General features: G+C 33.9%; 1 protein-coding gene across 5 annotated transcripts in view; it reads left to right on the top strand.

Annotated features, from left to right (window-relative positions):
* Positions 1 to 24,486, top strand: part of LOC132706149 (prion-like-(Q/N-rich) domain-bearing protein 25) — a 70,529-nt gene that overhangs the window by 5,599 nt on the left and 40,444 nt on the right. The window contains exons 1-2 of one of the 5 annotated variants that reach the window (XM_060677310.1): positions 15,037 to 15,218; positions 15,899 to 16,093. The exons of 1 other annotated variant lie outside the window; for it this stretch is intronic. The gene's annotated coding sequence lies outside the window, so the exon portion shown is untranslated. Of the gene's footprint in view, positions 1 to 13,977; positions 14,057 to 15,036; positions 15,219 to 15,652; positions 15,843 to 15,898; positions 16,094 to 24,486 lie in introns of those variants that run through there. 3 more of the 5 variants (XM_060677311.1, XM_060677309.1, XM_060677312.1) reach the window with 3 other exon arrangements.

Raw genomic sequence — 24,486 nt, 5'->3', positions numbered from 1 at the left:
GTTTAAAATAACGCCTTCTTTAGTTTTTTCATTTAATTCTTTAATTTGTTGGCACAATTTACTTCAGTTTTCTTTATGCGATTGAACATAGGAAGAAATGATCACGTTCTCATTTAGATCAAATGGGTTTTGAGGATTTAAATGACCTATAATTTCATCTACGTCTCCTAACTTGTTTAATATCGAGTCAGTTTCAATAGCGTTCATATCTATTGGATATCGTGATAAAGCGTCCGCTGCTTGGTTGTTTTTACCTTTTTTGTTTTTAATTTCGTACTCATACTCAAGTTTAAGTCTCCATCTAATGAGTAGAGAATTTGGCTTTTTTAAAGACATTAGTCACTGTAGAGATTTATGATCCGTGTAAATAATGAATTTTTGTCCAAATAAATAAGGTCTATAATATTTACAGCCCCAAACAATTTCTAAAAGTTCCTTTTCAATTGGCGAGTAGTTTATCTCTGCTGGGTTCAGCGTTCTTAATGCGTAGCATATTGGGTGTCCGTCTTGGGATAAAATTCCTTAGATGGCATATTTTGATGATTTTTGCACGTGTTAAAAGAATCAATGAATTCTTTTGTGTGTTCGACTTTGCTTTCACTTACTGGTATTTTCTTTAAAGATATTTCATGGGGATTTACAGTTAAAGTAAAGTTTGCGTCTGATTGTTTTCTATTTTTGAATGGAACTTCGTTGTTAAATCCTATTAACTTTTTGTTTATTAAAACGATGTTCAGCTTCATATTAATTAAATCAGCTAACCCTTTTACTCCGTCAAAAAAGTCATGAAAATCAAATAAGATAAACTATTTGGATAGATCACACGTCTGTCCTTGTATATATATAATTTTTTTTTATTATTTTATTTTTTGGTAATTTGCAAAGAGAGAAAGTTTTCTTATGTTTAGTCGGGTTTTTGGGACAAATAATTTTGTGCGTACTCAAATAAAAATTTAAGTTGCTGGAACATTTTTTACCGCGGTATTGCCGTTAGAGTTTTTTTTTTGGGTCAAGCCGATCGGGAGTGCATTAACATTCCGTGTGCGGCAGCAGCGAGATCTGTGGCGCGTTTTCCGCGAAGGGAACTTTAATTCTAACGATTTTCGTTGTGCGTTTTTATGTTGTCCGTGGCGTAACACCAGTAAGTTTTTAAACATTTTCTGTCAAGATCTAATTCTTGAGCAAAACAAAAAAAAAATTGATGACCTTCGCATTCCTTTTTATGTACCTTTCGTCCATACAATACGCAGTTGTTCATTTAGATAATTTAATTTTAGTCAGGTAAATAGAGCAGGGCACATAATTTAATATTAGTGTGTGAAGAGTTTGACCAGTTTTTATTAGGTTTGAACCGTTTATTTTTTACTCACTGAAAAAAAAAAAAGGTGATTATAAAAAGAATAAAGTACTCCGGTCGACTGAAATTCATAAATTGAACGAAATATACGATGTTGCTCTGAAAGTTAATGCCGAAGATGAAAGTTTTTATCCCATTCTTGAAGCTATGTATAAAGAACTTGAGGAAACTCGAACAAATTTTTATAAAATTCACCATAAAATTATATCAATCATATGTGATAAGGAAAATGCGGATGAACTATTCAAGATTGAGGATGATTTTCGGAAAAAATTCGATATTCAATATTATAGAATTCAAGCTATTTATACGCAACGTTTAATGAAGCCGACGACGCAATCTGTTGCTATACCGGGTGAACAATTGCCCATCTCTGCATATTTAAATTTACCCAAGCCTGAGCTACCGACATTTAGCGGAGAAGTTACCGAGTTTCGGAGTTTTCTCGATCAATTTGATGCGCGTGTTCACACGGTCCCCCACTTAAAAGCGATTGACAAATTTAACCTATTAGTTTCTTGCTTGAAAGGTGTCGCTCGGGACGCTGTCGACCATTTGGATATCACAGCAGATAATTACACAATTGCTTACGATTTACTAAAAGAAAGGTTCAATAATGTGAGAGTTATTGCTTCAAATTTATGGAATAACCTCGAAAGCTCACCCAAACTTACCTCAGATAATTCAAAAGAGTTACGCTCTTTATTAGATACGTTTTCAAAAAATGTCGCAGCTTTGCAAAAACTAGGGTTACCCACGGAACACTGGGATTTTATACTTGTTCAAATGATGCTCAAAAGACTCACGGTTTCTCTAGTTACACGATTTGAACTTCATCACAACGACAGTACTATTCCAAGTTATGCTAAATTAAAGCAATTTTTAAGTAAAAATTGTCTGGCGTTGGACAATATTAATTTTCAAACTAAAACAAAGCAAATTTTTCTCAAAAAGCCAACTTTCTCCAAATCTACAGCAATGCTGGCTCAAACCGAAAATCCACCAAAATGTCCTGTTTGTAAAAATTCTCATTTTATTTATAAATGCAGCGAGTTTTTGGAAAAATCTCCCGCAGAGCGCTACAATCTGGTTAAGAGGGGAAAAATGTGCGTAAATTGTTTAGGCTCTCACCGTTTTAGTACCTGTACCTCTACGTGGAGTTGTCATATGTGCCACAAAAAACATCACATATTACTTCACTTTCGGTCACCCCCCGCTAACAATGATTCGCTTAAGCTCTCTGACCACATAAATCCATCGACCGTAACTGCAGGTTTTTCTTCAGCCAATTCGAGCGTTTTACTTTCCACTGCTTTTGTCGAAATACTCGACGGCCGCGGAATCAGCCGATACGATGCTTACTCGATTCAGGAAGTATGTCGTCATTCATAACTCAAAAAACAGTTAGCCGGTTAGGTTTACGACCGTCTCCCCTAGAGGTTCGTATAAACGGGTTAGGCGCCATGCATTCGCAAGATGATTTAGGTGGAGTAACTATATCTTTTCGACCGATGTATCAAACTCATCCTGTTTTAACCACTTACGCTTTAATTCTGAAAAAAAATTGCGAAGACCAGCCTGCTTTTGATATTAAACATAGTCACTGGTCCCACTTAACTAATTTACACTTGGCCGATGACCAATTTTCCCGCAGGGGACCTATAGACCTCCTTCTGGGTGCCGACGTCTTTTCTAAAATTCTGTTGGACGGACGCATCCCTAGACGCAATTAATACCATCTTCGGCTATGTCCTTATGGGGAAAATAAATCATTACAAAGCGCCTGCACTCGCTACGTTGTTTTGTCATCTTGAGGACACGGTTTCCCTTGATCAACAATTGGACAAATTCTGGGAATTAGAGACAGTTCCTGATGCACCTCGTCTATCTCCCGATGACATTAAGGTGGAACAAACATTTGTCAGCACACACCGGCGAGACCAGCCGTCTGGTCGGTTCATCGTCGACTTACCTTTTAAGGAAGAAGCCCCTATCTTCCCAAATATCCGATCTCTGGCTTTACAGAGGTTTTATTCCCTTGAGCGGAGACTTCAGAAGCAGCCTGAGATGTCCAAATTGGAAATTCACTGCTTGGGCGACGCTAGCGAAATAGGTTACTGCGCTGTGTTATACTTTCGATGTTGAACGTCGTCAGCCTCACCCGTCCTTCATTTCGTAACGGCTAAATCTAAAGTCGCGCCTGTCAAGAAAATAGTATCAATTCCGCGTCTGGAATTATGTGCCGCCGTGTTAGCGGCTCGCTTGGTGTCATTTGTGGCCACGGCTATTAAGTCATCCGATATCGAAGTTACGGATATTTTCTGTTACTCCGATTCCACGGTTACTCTGGGTTGGTTGAGATCCTCTCCGCACCGTTGGAAGACTTTCGTCAGTAACAGGGTGTCTTTTGTTCAGGAAAGAGTTAATCCTTCCAGTTGGCATTATGTCTCATCTAGAGAGAACCCCGCTGACCTTGGATCCCGTGGTTGTTTACCTTCCGAGTTAGTGAACAGTTCCCTATGGTGGGCGGGGCCATCCTTTTTGCATTACAATCCCATTATTTTAGAACGTGACCCCACCGACGTCCACGACCACGAATTAGAGAAATTAAAGAAATTACTATTCGATAATCTATGTTAAATTCAGAAAATGGTTGTATGCTAGCTTGAAATCTGCCATTTTGACTTCCTACAGCTGTCTTTATTTCATTATTTTTATGATAAATGCAATTTGGAAAATATTTTTCAGCGATAGTGGGACGTAATATCGTTCGTGAACTAGCCGTGTCTATTAGTAGTTTAATATTTGGTTTATGTATTTGGATATACGGTATTTTCTACTAGGGATGGTTGTTTGTTTTCTTCATTTGGATTTTGTGTTTTCACGTTACGTTCGATATGCGATGTATTTTCATACTCATTTTGTTCATAATTTTTCCTCAATTTCGTCGTAATCATTATACTCATGTTAATTAACAGAATAATCAAAGTTTAAAATTCGGGAGTTGATTGTTGTTGGTAAAGTAATTTTGTCTTATTGGTCGTCTTGTAAATGAATTGTTTGTTTGTCTTGAGATACTTGACATTGATGTCGGTTTAGTAAGTTGGTTGGGTGGTATTTGATTGGGTTTGAAGACATTTCGTGAGTTTCTGAAAACTTCCCGATTTGTTGGAAATCGTCTTTGAGGTATTTGCCTCGGTTAAATATTTATTGATATTGGTTTAGGTTTGAAAAATTGTTAAAATTGTTTGGCATGAAATTCGTATTGAGATTTATTACAGGCTGAAATCTACTTGATTCGGCTGGTTTTGGAATTATCGAAATGGTTGAAAATGCTGTTTCGTGTTGAATTGTCGATGATTTGGTGTTTGAAATTGTTTTGCATTGTTTTATTGGAAGTTGGGTATTTGGAATTGTTTTGAATTGTTGCTTAGATTCCCGTAGAGGTTTTCGAAATTTTCAAATTCGGAAACATAAGCAATGGCTTCCTCTAAAGAATCTGGTTGTTTTAAATGCATGTTGTTTTTGTATTGAACGCGATTTTGTTGTAATAATGTACATGGAAAAGTTTTTCATTACGATCTAAATCTTTGGAATTACTAATCCGCTGTATTACACTACTCTTTAAAAGTTATAGCCTACCACCGAAATCAATTAAATGTTCGTTTTTGAACGGCCTTGTTCTAGTTAATTCCTGAATTAGACAATCTAAATTTCTCTTATCTGCGAAGCATTGAATGAGCGCATCTTTTATGCTTAACTTTTTATGCTGATCGGTTGCCTCCCATTAACTCTGCTTTCCCCTATAGTTTCTCTATGATACAATCGAAGATATGGCTCTTTAGTTCCGCATCTCTCAGACTAACGTTGGAATTTATTAACCTTTCGCACTTAGTTTATGTTATATTATCTACCTTAGATTTAAAAAGATTCCAATTAAATCTAGGTTGCGCACTACTCATACTACCTGAGCTTCCTTGTTTGGTCATTGTTTTGACTCTTGTTTGTGTTTTGTTCCCTAACTTTAAAATTCAATTGAAATGTTTTTCGAGATTTTCGATTTCAGAATCACTCATTTATTGATTTGATTTGATTTTTTCTCTTTTTCTTAACTTAATCGCGTACAATGCGAGCCTTAAACTATCCCTTCAAGCGACCTTATACAGAGGTATCGGAGGGGCAAAAGGAAATGGCACTTACGGTTTCGTTTTTCTCCGTCTCCTTTTCGGCTCAATTTTCCAACTCGTCACATGCGGGTTGTACTGCACTACTGCACTTAGAAAATCCGTTCCGACTGCGCCACTTAAATGTTTAAAATTCGGGAGAGCGTTTTTAAAAACATTTGTTACACAGAAAGTGAAATAAAGTTATTTTTGGACTAGCCGAAATAAAGGCTGGAATAATTAAGATCAATGCTACAATGCGACAATCGAATAAATAGGGTTTTCGATTCGGTGTCAGCGAGGCGTTATATTCGCTTAGCTTTGGGCTGCGTCTGCAGTTTGGAGCATATAACTAACGGCAACACCTTGTCATAATGCAAGCGCGCTAATTGCGGAATTAAAAAAAAAACTTTTCGCCGCCAAAGTCGTTTATCGTAAGTGCCAACAAGCATTACAAAAACTCGATAAAATAAAGGTGGATTTCTCACACCTGCAGATAAGATTGATCAAAAAATAGTAAGTTTATTACCAGTGTGATTATAAAATGGCGAACCAATGTTTACGCATATTTATCTAGGATTACCGGTATACCTGTCATAAATCCGAATAAAATAAAACTTTCTCTAATTTTGAGTACAGTAGACTCTCGATTACATGTGTATGTATAATAGAAATAATAATAATAAAATGTTTATTGCTCATAAGATACGATCTTTTACCTTAACGTAACGCTATATACTACTATTGAGCTTTAGTTTTATACTATATTAAATTTAAATTTGAGATAAACAAAAAAAAAGACATTATCATAATAACATTTGTGGTATTCATAACACTAAAGCTTAGCTTAGCACTTAAGCTTGAGTTACGGAACTCTCGGTCTGGTACCTCAAGTCCTATTTAAAAAAAACTAACCAAAAGAAGATAATGGACTACAATAATTGAAGTTGCTTTTAGTTATAGTTTCTAAACTTAGTCAGTGAGTGTGGGACAATTTTCCACTAACCAATTAGACAATTTATAGCAGAACCCTTTATATCTTACAAAAGTGATGAAGTGGTAGTTAAATAAGTTTTTTCTACTTATGGATACGAGCAACTTCGGACAGTTTTGCACCGCACGGGTTTGGGAGCAATCGGAGATTTTATCCCACGGTTTGAATTTTGATGTATCCGTGCTGTTTTGCAAAAATGTACCCAAAAACTTACCTTCAAAAAAAAGTATAGTATGCAACACTTTCGGTAAACTATTTAAATCACGAGCTTATTTGACACGAGCGAGTGTTTAATAATAGTATATTATCCAACGGCTTTTGAGTTACGAGTTCATATGGCTCGAGCTGAGCTAGTGTTTAATAAACGAGTGACTTAAAAAGTTTACCAAACGTGTTGCATACTAGACTTTATCTACGACCGTTTGTTTTTGGATAGATTTTTGCAAGACAACACGAACACACTCACGATACGACCGTCAGAATTGACAAACGTCAAAATTCAAACAGTGCGGTAATAGTATATTATGCAACAAGTGCGGTAAACGTGTTGCATACTATACTTTGTGTACGACCGTTAGTTTTTGGGTACATTTTCGCAAAATACACACACGTTCACTGACATGACTGTCAGAATTGACAAACGTCAAAATTCAAAGCGTGGGAAATATCTCCGAAAACATCCGATTGCTCCCAAACCCGTGCGGTAAAATCCCGGAAATGCCCGAAGTGGCTCGGATTCGTGGGAAACGAAACTGACGCGGTAAAGCGACGCTTCCCGCACGCTAGATCGGTGCGTAATTAGATATTTTACAGACGGGATGAAGAGCTATTACCTTAAGTGCATCCGCCAAATATGACCGATTTTTATTATCTTGTAAATTGCAATGACTTTTTCTTGTTTGAAATGAAGCAATGTGCGATTTAATCGATTCTAAGGTATTGGTGTTCATTTGTTTTGTAATTTTTTTCTCTGCGCTTACCTTTTGGAGGAACCCCAGACACTTCTCAAAATTTTGCATATACTTCTACTTCTCTGACAATATTATCTCTTTTAATCCTCATCCTCTCTCTCTTCTTCTCTGGTCACAGAACACACACTGTGTTTGCCGCTCCATGCACAATGTTGCCAGAAATATTATGTACAATGTACTATACTTAATAATGATTAATTAATAATGATCTTCGTTTGAAATCACGGGACTATTCTATTAATAACAATTAGAGATCGTAACCTACCGGGATTTTCGACATTTGAAAATATCTTTTTTACCACAAAGATTGTAATTACATACAACAGTAAAAAGTGACTGATACTTTAATAATTAACAACTGTGCCACGACTGAAAATATATAATGTAAAGTATTGCATGTCGAACAAAATAATTTTTAAAAATAACTGTTAGTCTAAAGGCTGCATTTTGTATATACCAACCTTTAGCAATTATGTTCCAGATTCATTTAAAAAGAAATATATATTTCTGAAACTAATTGATACATTCATTCAACTGTGGATAAATACTTTTTATTAAAAACATTTTAACAATGTAAATCAAATAGAAACACAACAAACAAGCAACACAACTAAGCAAAAAATAAAATTTTTATGGTAAGTGTTGAAAATGCGACTAAGGAACGGAAAACTGAAAAATTTTGAAAATATACACATCGAAATGAACAAAAAATGTAAATGAGCATTTTTATATTATTATCTGAAAAAATGTAGTCATTAAGAATAGAATATTTTTAAATTTTGTGATTCCTTAACGATATACAGTCGAACTTCGATAACCCGAATTTTTGATAAGTCGAACCAAATTGTATGACTTACTAGTTAATACTAAGTGAAAAATACTGTCCCTATTCAATTTACACATTATATTAAAGACATTTTTGGATTTTTGCATTTGTTGATATGTCATCAAAACGTACTTTAAAAGCTTTGTCTGTTGATCAAAAATTCAAGGTTATAAAAGAAGTGGAAAGTGGCTCAAAAAATAAAGTGTCCGCAATGGAACGTTTCGAAGAAAACAAAAACAATATGGATTGTGTTGACGACGTAACTACCGCATGGAATATCGACGTTAAGCCTGAAACAATTTCCAATTGTTTTAAAAAAGCCGGTTTTGGTCAGTATTCTAAATGGGAAGAAGAAGATAAGATTCCCTTGATTTTCCTAAGTGACCGCCTGAAAGAAAAGAGTGAAGACGAAATCCAAATAGAGGTATAACAGAAGGTAGCACCATCAACGATTTTATACATGTGGATGAGGATATTGTTACTTCAGAGTTTCCTACTGATGAAGATATTATCGAGTCCTGCAGATCCGAACCGGTACAGTTAAACATCGAAGATGACTGCGAAAGTCACACGATGGAGGAGGAATTGGAAGATGATTCTCAGCAACCACCTTCAAATAAATTGGTTGAAAATTCGTTGATTGTCTTGCGTTCCTGTTTGAAAACCAGTGAATACACAACCGATTCCCTCTATGATTGTTTAAATAAAATTGAAGCTTTTGTTGAAAACCAAAATAAGAAATCTGGTCGTCAGTCACAAATAACTGACTTTTTTCCAGTGAAAGAGCAAACTTTAATATGTACATACATATGTAAAAAATCATAGATATTAGGGCATTTATGTAACGTATAACCCATTTTTAAAAATGAATGAATGTTCATTCACAAAAAAGTACATGCATTTGTAGTTTTTATTGATAACTCGAAATTTTCACGTGTCAAATCGCAGTTCGACTTATCGAAGTTTGACTGTAGTGTGCAGCATCCTAGCAGCAAACGGGTATGAATTTTTATTTCGGAACACTGTTGACCAAAAAAAGTGTGTTAATGTTTATCGAACAAATCTGGTTACACTTAATTGTTGGTTCTTTGCAATTGTTTGGTTGCAATTAAACAGGATCCAGGAAACTCCAATGTGTGAGAATTTCATTTTCAGTTGTAAATAAAATAAATAAATAAATAAAATGAAAACGCCTTTATTTTTCACTTGGCGAAGGGCAGCTGAGAACAATAATTAAAAGAATAAGATTGACAAGGCTAATCTACATTTAACAAAAAAACAAAAATATAACTTATTTTATAGTACCCAATAACAGTTTCTTTTTTTTTTTTTAGAACACGGTCTGGATGAGTTTCCGAGCAGGCTTACCTCGGGGTATCGGGGTAGTAACTTAGCAAACACATAAGAATTCTAAGACATAGCATTGTGCATTCTTCTTATCTATAAGTCTACAACCGTACAGTCGAAATTTTTTGCATCGAATATTCCGAGTATGAAGTTTTGAGCATCTTATGTAAAAAGGAAGCTCGGTAAAGTTTTTGTCTATGGGCGATGTTAAGATGGTCTTTACATAAGTTTTGCACTTTTTGTAGTTTGGCTTTAGTGGTCAAATCCAAACAGGGACCAAATACAAAATTGCAATAGTCTGTGCGACCAAGCTCTTTAAGTTATAATAACCTTTTTGTATAATTTTAGAGTCTTGAACCGTCATTCATGATCAAAAAATAATACCCACGTTCTTGCTTTTGGAAACAACCAGTATTTTAATAATATTGATTGAAATGTCACGCAGCTTACTAGCGCAATCTTTCAAAGGTCCGACGTAAATAATTACCAACAAATTTAGCTTAACATCAGCCCGTTATTATATGAGTATATTGTAATCTTTTCTAAACTTCTACTTAACTTCTTAAAAACTTTAGCAGCCTCAAATCTTGGGAAAAATAGCTGCTCAATGTAATCAATCATATCCGAAGTGAAAATAACAAAGGATAAAGGTCCCAGAAGAGAACCTTGTCCAACACTAATGCCTTCGACCTTCTATTATCAGTCTCTACTATCTATAATCGCTTTTTCTAAGTAATAACGAATTAATCTTATTTTTTTGGGCTTAAATCCATAATAAAGGAGTCTAGCACAGAAAATGGAGTGACTAAGGGTGTCAAAAGCCTTATTATAGCCCAGTAATAGTAAAGCTGTCTATTGTACCGTATGGGCAGCCAGAAGAACTTTCAACTGCGCTGTTGCGGTGCTGAACCCCTTACAAAATCCAGACTTATAATGAATTATTTGTCGGTAAAATAACGTTTCGAACACTTTTAAAAACGTTGACAATAAGTTAATGGGTCTAATATCACATGCCTTCTTTCCATAGCACAGAAAAGAGTGCGTTCCCAATGCATGAATTAAAAAAGGTGTGTTAACACGGGCACGATCGTTGGACGGCACAGTCTATGCATCATTTCCTGAAACATTGGGCTGGATTGGAATGACATCAACAATACCTATACGTACAATTGATTCGTCCAGTATGTAAAATTTTCAACATTTTGCCAAATATTATCTTAAATTGGAGTTGACCAGTTTTTGAAGGCTTCAATGAATGGCTTACATAAGTCCCCATTGAACTGGGCTTGTTCGCTGTCTTTTGGCTTTTCCTGAGCTGGTGTTTCACTGATTTGGCATGCTGATGCACAATAATTTTTTTATCTGCATTAAAACGTAATAATTAATTTGGGTTTCCATTCGTATTAAAGAAAATTCTGATTTCAATCAAATAAAATATTTGAGTACGAATCTTTTGTGAAACCATTAAAAGCTATGAATAATTTTATTGAAATAATAATGATAATAAGTCTTCTTTTTGTTACTACAAAACAATAGAGTAGAAAAGTTTAATAAATATTTTAAAATTATCAACATTAACTACCCAAAAACATCTAAGAAATGCCTTAATAAATAACATTTTTTAAGTAAGGAGACGAAAGTTTCTAAATAAAACTTAAAATAAAAAAATATATTTTTATGTCATTGGATAAACGTTTCCTTAAATTTAGTTAAAGTCAATAAAAGGCTCTGTCGAATTCAATCGCCTTCACTCATTTTAAAGAAATAAAAGAACATGCAAACAGTTTTCATAATAGTAATACTTTATTGCAAGATTTTATTGCTTTATCTATTTTCGTTTGTATTGATAAAAATATAAACACCGTTTTCTGCCATATTTACAAAGCGATTGTACGTTGGTGGTGTTTGCCATCACATAGAAATTTTAGAAAATCGAGATTATTTAATTTCGAATGATCCAAATATTTTCGTATATTTTGAACACCCTGTAGCAACTAATTCAAATTTCATTGCATGCATCTTTTACGCCATATTCCAATAATGCTAATATAAAATATGAATCCGTCCAATTTTTTTCAGAAAAGTTGAAATATTGGAAAAACTATTAGGTTTAGGTAGGTATTATTATTAATAAAAAAAAATTGAATTTCATAACGAATTCAAAACAAAATTGCTTTTTTTTACTCGGCCGGCCTTTGATTTATTTTCCACCGACATCAGGTTATTAATCGGATCTTAACTAGGTCACCAAGCTAATAATCTAAGCCCCTTAAAGCCAACAAAGGCATAAGTGTGTCTACTATCAAGAGTAAATAAGAAGTGACGATGCCAAAAGCAAACGGAACATTTTAGTTGTTTAAAGTTCAAGGGAAATGCTAATAACTGCGATTATTATTCCCCAACACGCAAAATAAACGTTTAGCTAATATCCAATTGACGACAATAGTTTCGTAACTGTGCAACTCTAGTGGCTTGCAGATGGAGCAAAATCGACTTACATGTTACGCTCTCGGTTTTTGACAAACATTTAATGGTTAAAACTGCATGGCAATATCTTTACTAACAACAGATTTCTTCTACAGTTGAATACAAATTTCTTATTTAATATAGTAACCATAGTTGGCTTTGGTCTAAAAAAAATGCCCGGTCGAGTCCTGTGATCACAAAAGGTGAAAATATAGGGCAGTTTATATTAATGGATTAGTAGGCGGTGCAAATAGCTGTCAAAATCAGAACCATTTAAATGAAGAACAGAAAATGAATATAATTGGAGTGGCATTAGAAAATCCAAGTATATCCTCAAGGAAACTAGCTGAGGCAATAAGAGCTGGAAAAATTAAGGTTCGTAGTGGAAAAGTCCACCAATTACATGAAGGGCATGCCGGTAGAAGAATTTTGCAAATTTTGCAACTGATTTATCGGGAAATACCATGAGAACATTAATTTTCCATTATCTATTGTTTGAAGTGATGAAGCTAGAATTGACTGTTCCGGAATAATTAACCGATACAATTTTGATCGCTGGATCGTAGAAGATCATCATGCTGTAGTGTATCAAAATCGGCAAGGTCGCGTAAGGATAGGAACTTTTGGAGGTAGATTTGTGGGACCTTATTTTTTTAATGAAAATCTGACAGCTGATAAAATTTTTGCAAACATGAGTTGTTCCATTTTTGGAAGATTGGCCATTCATTCTTGGAAGGAATATTTATTATCAGCAAGATGGTTGGCCCGCTCACAACACACGGAATGGAACTTTTAAGTGAAGAGTTTGGACAATGTTGGTCCCATTCTATGGACCCCCAGATCGTGTGATCTACCTCCTTTAGATTTTTTTTATGGGGAAGATTAAAAGATCTTATATTTAAAGATAGAATTTTAAAAAAACAAAGCAGAGTTAGAGGAAGTCACTTAAGAAGGGTTTCATTGCGTTCCGTGAACAGAAGAAAGTTAAAATTAAAATATTAAATGGTTCTCAGTTTTTGTTTTTTTCACTCATGTTATTTTAAATTGGCCCTAAAGGTTTTAATGTGACGTATTTTTAAACATAAAGGGTGATTCAATAAGGGTTTTCATAACAAAATAATAAAAAAAACTCGGAAGAATATAAAAATATACAAACATTTTTATTTGCCATTTTAGATGAGTGTATTACAATTAGGTATGAAAGATGATGTCATTCAAATGACCCCCGCGACTCATGTGGCATGACGTAATTCGTTTATTGAAATTGCCTATCGCCTGTTTCAGCTCTGGAATAGTGTTTGGTTTATTGCTATTCACTCTGCTTTTTAGATACCTCAAAAAAAATCTAGGGGATTAAGATCACATGATCGCGGGGGCCAATTGATATCGCCGTTACGTGAGATAATCCGACCAGGAAACTTGCCCCGCAGTAATTGCATCGTTTCTCTGCATATGTGACAAGTGGCTCCATCCTGTTGGAACCACAAATCTTCAATGTCCATATCTTCCAACTGCTCCCAGAAAAAATCAGATATCATGTTTTGATAGCGAACACCATTAGCACCATTGAGGATGCATTCCTTTTTGAACAATCTCTCGTGGATTTTCTAATCCCCAAATACGAGCATTGTGCTTGTTTACAAAGCCACCAACGTGAAATGATTTTCGTTAAAAAATGAACCCCTTGTTCTCGTATGCATTCTGCAAACTCGCGGCGCTGTTGATGATCTCGGAGTTTCAACTCCTGAGTTATTTGGACTTTATATGGGTGTAGATGCAAGTCTTTTGTTAAAATTCGCTTTGTGGTTGAATACGTAAGGCCCACTTGCTGCGATCGATGACGAATGTGTTTGGATCTTCGGCTACACTTTCGCGAACAATGGCAATATTTTCATCTGACCGACCTGCACGAGCACATTAAGGGACTTTGAGGTTAGTTACAGATCCAGTTTGCTCAAATTTTTGAACCACATTCCAAATTGTCCTCTCAGAATATATATATATATATATATATATATATATATATATATATATATATATATATATATATATATATATATATATATATATATATATATATATATATATATATATATATATATATATATATATATATATATATATGTTTATTATAATAAACAAATACAGTGGCGTTTCAAAAATATTTCAGATTGTAATGTGGAACCTCTTATTGAATCACCCGTTATTATGTGCTTCCTACTATATAAACAAAAAATGCCCTATATGTCCACCTTTTTTCATCACAGCTACCAAGAAATCTATGTGCCTTAAAAGGGCTCGACACGGGTATTTTGCCACTGTGATTGCCGTATTAAATAAGAAAGTTATATTTTGCATAAATAATCTGAGAACGCCACTGCATTTGCATTAAGAAAATGCTTTTATGTGAATCCAAAATTTACATAAATGAAAAAGGTATAGGTGGTTTTCAAAAGGGCTGGAAATTGAAAAACTCTCGGTTGGTAGTATCGCCATGAGGTTTTAACCGCCAAATTTAAGTGGATTTTCATCTATCTAGCCCACAAATAGGGTTTTCTTGTTAAATAACTGCAATTACGACTACCCTGTACAATTTCGCATGAAATTATTTCGAAAATTCGTGAAGTTATCCTAGTCATATCTAGATACACTCTCTGAAATCCCGTTAAATCATCGACTGAATCAAGACTAATAATGCTATTTATCGTGATAGGTACGCGATTTGAAACAACGCGGTCGGTTTCGTAGTTGAGTCATCTGTTTCAAGGTTTCTACTCAACTTCGAAAACGATGGTTTTCGATTGGTTTTTTCGATGATATATCTGCGCAGTATCTTATATCGCGTCAATACTTTGCATTAAGCTTTTTTGCGTGTGTAATAGTCTTTTATATGGGTTAGTTAAACGGGAACCACTCTTATAATAGTTTTTATAGGTTTATAAGTGATGTTACAAGTTTTATAACGCATACCAAAACGCTTTAAATTCTGTAATAATAAATCCAAAACCTTATGTATAAAACCTGTGGCGTTGGTTACTTCGGTTTGAGTGGTAATGTTCATTATTTCATTGGTTTCGAAAGTGTTGAGAAAATGGTAAATACAAAAGTTGTACAGATTTTTAAGATGATCAATTTAATTTTTTTTCAATTGTTTTTAATTCGTATTCACAATTGCAAAAAAAAAAACGATAGCACCATGATTTGTGAAATTATATCACTCATATTTGAGATTAGCGTCATTCAACGATGACGTAACAGATATATGTAACGGAATTTGAATTAGATGCTGCAGGATGCTTAAAATATACCAAAGGATTAGGATCCTTTTAAATAGAAAATTATCGACTTTCTTAAATTGTTATTTTGTTATTTTTTCTAATAGAACTCACAAAAACTTTAATTAAGTATGTCATATAACTATTTTTAATATATTTTTTAACTTTTAAAAATTACCTTTCCTTCTGTCTAAGACAATTGCTACATTAGTTGACTATGACAAAATGACATTGTCAAATTTTTACCTGACAACTGAGTATAATAAAATTCACAAAATTTATTGTGGTGTCAGTAAATTGAAAAATAAATCCAGGTATAGATTTTCCTAAAGTTGAATGGTTCAATTAATCGACATAACATGCATTATAATTCAACAATTAATCCATAGTACAGGAAGTGCAAAACCAAAATCATTAGTCATTTAATATTGTGGTGTGGACAAGTTATAAGACCATCTTTTTTTCGCGAACTACTTTACAGGCTTTAAACTTCTTGCAGAGTAATTAACTTCACCTTCTTCAAGAACATTGAGATCCAACAAATGCGGTATTAGCAAGATGCAGCTCCTCCGCAATACCGTCGAGAAGTTGGAGAATTTTTAAATAATCATTACCACAGAAATAGATCGGTAAAGCTGGATTCATTGGATGGCCTCCTCGATCATGTGACAACACTGCTGGATTAATAAAAGTTGTACGTTGTTGTAAGATCTTAGTGTGGCATTTAAGAACATCGAGTTTTTTCAATTTAATCCAAATATATTCATTTGAACGTCCTGTAGCATATAATTCAAATTCATTCATTTACGTCATCTTCGAATTAGAGGGTATTTTTTTAGAAAAATTAAAATATAGGAAAAAATATTGGGTTTAGGTATGTATGATTATCAATAAAAAAGATGAAGGATTGAAAACTAGTTCAAAACAAAATTTAAAAATAGAGTGTTTACAACGTTTGTATTTACCATTTTCTCGTAACTTTTAAAACAATTGTACATTTTTAAAAGGCAGGTTCAATTATAAACTTTATGTAGATATTTGTAAAAAACATAGTACACGTCATTCGGGAACAAATAAATAAACAACAATTTAAAAGTGAGGTTATGGTGGCATAATTGATATTTCACATTAGGGCACCCATTGGTTGTCCGGTTATTTATAGTTTTATGGCGATTACGAACGTTTTTAAAAATACTTTTCCTGCAATTTATAACATTTTAAGTAATTCCAAAATCACCTAAGCTTTTAGACATCTACGCACGTGCAAAAGAAGCTCGATTTTTCCATATAAACGTAGGCCGAGAAACGCCCCCTAGCGGAGCTACAGGCAGGTTTTTATTTTTATTAATATTTCCGTAATAGGCACGGGAACACGCTGGATGAGAGACGGGTTCCACAAATCAGACAACCCCATTCGACAGTATTTTCCAATAACGCCAGTAACTAACACAAATACAACGCCATTTCTAAAAATATTCCCCTTATTCATCGGGATGTATTAAGTGATAATTGCAATGCTCCGAGATAACGTATCGGTCATATTACAGGGCGGCCCAAGGAAGATCTGGTTACATATACTAAGTCGGATTTTGCTTTATTTTTATCTTTATATATCAAACCACACTTCAGATCCGTAAGGGGGTAAAATAACCGGACCGCGAGATGCCATCTTGGTTCCCAAAGTCGATTACGTCCTTTATCAGATACCGCAGCGATGATAATTATTTGAATAACGATAGATTACCGCACGTTTTTATTGACGATGCATCGAACGTTAGCAATTGCGATTGCGTAAATGGATGGTGACCTTCATTGTCGTGCCAGCGATCTACAGGAGGCTACAGACTACAGGCCATTAATTTTTAAACGTTTAAAAGTTGATTTCGATCTGATATTTGATTCTGTATGACTTATGCCTCCTACATTTAAATCTAGGAAACATTTTTTTCTATCACGTAAGGTTTTTTCGATATTGAAAGAATACTAAAAAACACCATAAAGTATATTGTAGGTCCTTTGACGGCTATAACAAATGCCATATTTTCGAGCGATGATTTTCTTTCAGATTTCAAAATCTCTAATGTAATTCCCGTTAATAAAAAGAAAGATACTATAAATAATTTCATAGCTATTTGCCCCATTTTTGGGAGAGTTATCGAAAAACCGTTTATCCACGTTCTTTGAAGCGAACAAATTTCCAAGTGAATTGCAGTTCGGCTTTCGTGAAGATAAATCTACTACAGATGCGCTTATCCATTTTGAAGGCAGGATAGTTCGAGGGTTCGATGATGACACTCCTATACGACCGTACTAGAGCCTTCAAAGGTATTCCTCTAAAATTAATCGAATTATATCTCGATAACAGGTTTCAGTACGTTAAGTATGGAGATGAGTCGAGTGACAGAGTCCTAAGTGTGAAGTGCGGCGTTCCACAGGGCTGGGTTCTTGGACCGCTGCTATTTATCATTTATCATCTGTCTGTTCGCGGACGACACTGCCGTTTTGTCAGTTCCTAAACATCGCCAAATGCTCACTGAAAATGTTACATCAACTACAAATATTCTGCAACAATGGCTTTCTGTACATAATTTAATACCTAATGAACTAAAATTCCAAAAACTTATTTTCTCCTGTAGTAAAGTGGACTTTAAGATTAATCTCTTAGATGTCTTTTATAACACTAATGAATACTTATGTATTTTATGTACTCTTATTATTAGATTATAATATAATAGTTATTAGTTACTTCCCTATATAATTGTATCAATGTTTTGTTATTTTGGAAGTACCATTTGTTTTGGCACAACTTATCTGAATGGTTAATAAAGTTCTCTTCTATTCTATTCTGATAAATGAAAATCTCGGTTGATTTAAACATTATTTTTATTAAATAAAATAGCAAAGTCGCAAACAATAGTTAAGTCCATATATTTTTGGAGGATCTCAACCTCTTGACAGAAGAACTTCGTTTAGTGGATTTTCTTGTACATTCTATGACCGTATTTTCTCTTTTTAATGAACAACAGTAATCTGATATCTGCTTTCAATTTCTTTGATATCTTGGTGGAACCTCTCACCTTGCTCCTCACTTACGACACCAAAATTTTCGGGAAAGTAATCCAGACGTGTGTTTTATACTCATATTGCATCCCATTTCCCAAAATTTCTCCAACATGTTTTGCACAATATTTTTGTAATTTGGATATTTATTGTCTCCTAGAAAATCTTTTACAATATCAGTAAATGAACCCATTCGCACAAAAAACATGTGTAGTCCTTATGTCATGCCTGCTGACCTAGTAGAAGTCCCACAAATCATCGAACTATAGTCCTTGTATTTGATTTTCTCTGGCAGTAGTTCCAGATTTTCGTAGCATTTTTTCAACATCGGGTATAGAAGCAAGAACATTTTCGTAGTACAAAAGAACTTCTTTTAGATGAGAATTGTATTCTGACCCAAACTTCTTTATTAGATTAGGAATATCGGTGCAATAAACAAGTGAACCACTTTGTTCAAAATATAGATACTAAACTTTTTGTAAGATGAAATCTAAAAATATAATTGGCAGCTCTTAAATCAGCTTAAATTCCCAAAAGAAAATAAAAAAATAACAAACACTGGAAAAAAGCAAGGAATATATTAAAAAACGATTGAAACAATAACTATGTTAATTATTTTTGTAATTAGAAGTTGGCGAACAAGCAATAATATCCAGTGGCACTGAGTTGTAAGTTTTAATCCTAAATTTGTAAACCTAAGTCTCTCACTAAATCATTAAGTCCTGATATATATCACCAAGATCACGGACAGTATCTTCATCTATTTCAGGTTTAGAAAAACTGGTGGTATCTTCTTCTAAATTGACTAGATTCTAAGTTATTTTGACATCTGGGAAATGTGTCACTGGCCTAATTTGATCATCATCATGAATATTTGTTGGTTCTCTCCATATCATAGGTATTCAAAGAGGTAGGAATCGCCTGGTTCCATTGTTCCAATGTCATCGCCAATTTTTACTTTACAATAAGCGTTGTATTATTTTTAATATTGTTAGTTTGCGTCTAAACTTTTTGACCACAAAAGAAGCAAAACGTGTGTGAGTGCGTCCACCGATCGAAAAGCATTTAACATTTTAAATGATTTGCAATAACGTAATGTCATGTTTACGAATGGCAATGCGCGGAGTCGCACAGGGTTCCATTAAGGTTCCATTTATGTTTGTAGTTTATATTAATGATATCTTTGGCCATATGGACCATGTGGCTGGTTAATATCTTCAAATATTTGGGAAGGCAAATCTAGGAAGTTATTGGAATAATATTGCTTATTTAGTAAAGTGTCTTTTAAGTGTGAACTATTTGCTCTAACAATTAAAAACGTTTAATTAAAAACGACCATCAAGTTTTGAGTTACTGCGCTGTTGTACTGTGAAGAAACTCAACAGATTCCATAAACCTTTCTCGGATTCTTTAAAAGGCGATTAAAATTTATCCAACGATGGATGTCCACCTTTGTTTCAGAAACTTGGGGTTATGCCACTGCCACTCCACTCAGATAATCATCCTACTTACTCCTCAAATTTGCATCGAACTGTGAAGCTTAAATAGAGTCAAAGCTTGAAAAATTATCTTGACCTAAGCTTATATAACCTAATTCCAAATCAGGTAGCAAATTCGCCATTTAAAAATTTTAAAATCAAAATAAAACCATTTTCCCTAGAACATTGTTTTGATTCTGTAAAGTGATAAAAAATAAAATCTGATTCTTGATAGTGGACATTAAGTATTTGATTGTGGTCGATGACTTCCAATTTTTTTATTTTGCTATTTTCTCAAAAATAGAAAACGGAGGTGGTATGATCTGTGTCAATCTTCATCGTTTGGCTATCGACGGACCCTCCCCCAATAAAACTTTAACGATATAATTATCTATTGTTATTGGGTAAAGCCATTAAGAAAACAATTTCTTCTTGTGTGGATGAAAAGGCAGAGGTACGCCAGGTATATTTCTTTCTTTCTGACATATTTCTTGAGTGTTGACCATTTGTGGCAGTGTTGAATAATCGTTTTTACTGTGCGTTTTGAAGAATGTTGTTGAAAATTGTATTAAACTTTAATAAGTAGAGGACTTATGAAACAAAAACAAAAAAACTAAAAGGAACCTGTCTACTTACAAAAATGCCAATATCGTCGATAAGGGATATTATTAATAGTGGATAATTAAAGAAAAGGAATAAACGTAGTTATTTTCACCGTATAGACAATAGTGATTAGGGCCCCATAAGAAAGAAAATATATTGTCTTTATCAAAGCTATGTTGTTCCTACTTTGAATAAACTGAAAAAGAAGCTAGAAGAAGATGAAACGAACCGCAAAATAGAGAAAAGGCAAGTAGTAGTTGGAGATTTAATTAACTTCAAGAAATTAAAAGATATAGATCCATAATGAATCATAATCAACCCATCGAAAGGATGGGTCAGAAGACGGATTTGTCCAAAACCAATTGATGCTGTCTGCAAAAAACATTAAGGATTCTAGCTATTAAAAAATATTGCCAATAACAGTGTTGTCATGGATAACGCAAGCTATCACAGCTGTCTGCTGCGCAAAGCACCAGCCTCATCCAATTCAAAAACTAAAATCCAGGAATATTTCTTAGAAAAAGATATTTATTTTGAATTCACATTAATAAAAACCTACTTTTTGGAAGTCCTAAATCCATATGCAATTAAAAAACAGTCTGTATGCGATAATTTGGCTGAACTTCCTCCATATCATTGCATGTTTAAATCCATCGAGCATTTGTGGAAAAAAGTAAAATCAAAGGTCAGAGCAGGAAAAGTTACTCCTACTTTAAGTCACAGTGTTATGTGATAAAAAAAAGGTAATTAATAACATACCAATTGACAGCAGGAAAAAATAAGTACAGCACATTATAAAAATTGAGGACTCATACTTTTCTATACAAAACAACATAAATCCTATTACAATTAATCTCAACGGCGACACTGATAGTGAAAAAGGATTAGATTTAGACATTTAGAATATATATTTAATGTCATTGTTTTTTCTTAGTGTAATTTAATAAGATTATGCCCACCTACCGGAACAGAGTTTTATTGCCGTTGGCAAGTAACTTCCATAATTGCCGAGCCAGCACGGAGAAGATTGAGACAGACTATACCGAAAAATAAGTCGAAGAAAGAATTCTAAAAGGGAGGGACCCTCTGCGTCTATCTCACGGATATACACATTAGTAACTGACATCAAAATTGGAATGAAGACTACTAACTCTTTAAGTAAACTTTTGGAGGGGGGCAGCAGGAAAGTCAAGAATGAAAATATGATTGACACTTGAACATCGCCATTATAATTTTTGCTATTTTGATTTCCACACGACACTTGGGATTCCAAAATAGGAGATAGAGCCATAACCAGTTAACGAAAATTAATCGAATTTATCTCAGTTTCACAACGATGTTCATTTTATTTATATGTAATCTATCCAAATTACTGAGAGATGCCTATTATCCAAATTATTTTACTCGGACACTAGCGGCGGTCAAGCGTAAGCGTTCGATAGATGTATAGTCCAACTATACAACAGCGTACCGCCACCCAACCGAGAGTTTTTCCAACAAACGCGAAGTTTAGAGAAATGACGATTTGCTAAAACGTAGACAACCGTAGCCATTGGATTGATTGTATTGTTTTCATGAAAATATTTGTTTTTGTTCTCCTTTGATTAAAAAAAAGTGTGATTGTAGTTCGAGCACCTAAATTAACAAATAAGGAGATAAGGTTTCTATTATACTCCTTATAAACTTAGACTATAAATTTTGGAAAACAAAGATTAGCAACAAATATGTTTTTTTTTTAATAAACATTGGTCCAGAAATGCAAAGTTTTCAAGACGCAGGGTGTTAAATTAAAAAAAAGATTCATTCTTTAAATTAATATCTAAACAAATATTTACTCGACTCTGTTAAAATTTGGCAATATTATTTGGCGAATTAACGTGATCATTTAGCCCTAACAGATTTAAATTACGTGCCGGAAGCACCTATATTATTGCCAACAAAATTCACCGCCTTGTTTGCAACCCAAATAATTTTTGTTTTTTTATGCATCTAAATATATAAATAACATCTTTAACTGTATTTTTTCTAATATCACTTCCGAGGAAAAGAGAAACAAAAACAGTTTTATTGCATGTCGCTGAACAAAATAGGTTTACCAATTTTCTTTTCCCTTTCCAAAATTTCTCTAAAAAGTGTTTTACTTTATTTTTATTTTAAATTTAATTTTTTCATTTTAATTTAATTTATTTATAACAGTTACGCACAAATCTATATGACAGAAAAAGGCTCGATACGGGCATTTTTTAAGACCATATAAAATAAGAAAGTTGAATTCATTTATGAGAAAACGGAGAACTGCAGAAAAAATCTGAGTAAACCAGTGCATTTGTCTTGAAATATTCCGTAATTGTGTTTTAATTCGAATTTAAAGTTTTCATAAAAAGTTAAGGGCAATTTTCAAAAGGGCCGAAAATTGAAAAACGCCCTATATGACGGTTGGTAGTGATAGTAGTAGTTTTAGGGTGTATACTTCGGTGAATTCTCTATTGGACGGTACTAAAATATTGATTATAGATGCTATCATTTGCTGTCATAGATGATTTTTATGAGGCTGTCATAAAATTTGAAAAAAAATGGTATCAAACGGACAGGGGTAGGAAGGACTTTAAGATGTCTATAGATAGACCCAATTGACTTCTACTTTCAATAAATATTTTAACATTGTTAGAGAAACGTAAGTGTTAAAAAAATGTTAAATTAAAAAAAAACAATTCAAAATTCGATAGCCAATTCTTTAAATTTTTGTATTTCGCTTATTTACAATAATGGGAGATTAAATTTTCAGGGTGTACTATTGTACTATTTACAAAATTAATAGAAAATCAGACCTAACATTTCTGTTTACAGAAAACCTACGCACTCAGACAAATTGCATTGTCAGATCACCATCCGGCCCAAAAATTATCGGTTGTCAGTTCTCTTGTTTCCAGAGCCGTAAAACTATCTCAAACCGAGACATTGAATCCAGAATTACAACCCCTACATCACAAAATACACTTCACCACAACCTTCCAAAGTAAATGAGTCCTAAAGGAACCCCGCACTTGCCACTGTGGTCCTTCCTTACTTTCACATCACTTACCACATATCAAAAATCTTTCAACATCTTCGATTCGTCAAAGACAAAATTCGGTTTGAGATACCAGGAGACACCTGACGAAAAATATCAACTAGTCTCAAAGAACAGGAAAGAACCTTAAAACTACGAAAATAAACTCATTAGCAGTTGCTGAACACAAACATGAAACCGGACATTAAATCTTATAGGATAAAATTAAAACAAACCAAACAATCTTAACCGTAGCTTGGGTCTTTATCTTTCATCGATATGGGAATCCGTCATCCGAGACAATGTTTATGCCACTCCTTTAGCTCCGCACCTTTCAAACAATACATAAGCCGGCACAGAGTAGAATGTGTGCCAGTTTGGCGAAACGACAGCAAGGTCGATTCATTCAGAAGTTTTGTAAATAATGTTACGGTAGCCTGTGGAAGTTTCTTTCAAAATGTATACTTCTATACTTTCTCCACTGAAACATCCTGGGTGTATCGTGAAAAGTTTGCATTTCCGGAACTTTTTTTTCATATTTTCCAACAAGGAATCGCCCTCTAAAATGTATCCGTCTGCAAAAACATGGTCCAGTGTAGGTATGGTATTTTGTTAATGTTGGTCTTTTACTGTTATTATACCGACAACTTGATTAAAATATCCATTATTTTTATTCTTACAGAAAAATCGAATTTCGGTGAATTTCAAGATTATCTAAATTTGAAACTGTTGAAATTTGTTGTACAGGTTGCCCCATTCCCATAGAAGCTTGCAGTTCTCGCGACAATGTACTATTTTCTCGTAAAACTAAAGATGCCGTTCATAAAATTAAAAAAAATAAAACAACTTATCGGAAATGTGGCAACTGTCTCTTATATAACTTTTCCGGTAAAACTC

This window comes from Cylas formicarius, unplaced genomic scaffold (genome assembly GCF_029955315.1).
Source record: "Cylas formicarius isolate icCylForm1 unplaced genomic scaffold, icCylForm1.1 PGA_scaffold_8__14_contigs__length_24414737, whole genome shotgun sequence".
NCBI lineage: Eukaryota > Metazoa > Arthropoda > Insecta > Coleoptera > Brentidae > Cylas > Cylas formicarius.
The sequence above is the reverse complement of the archived record's forward strand: the minus strand, read 5'-3'. Positions and strand labels throughout refer to the sequence as shown.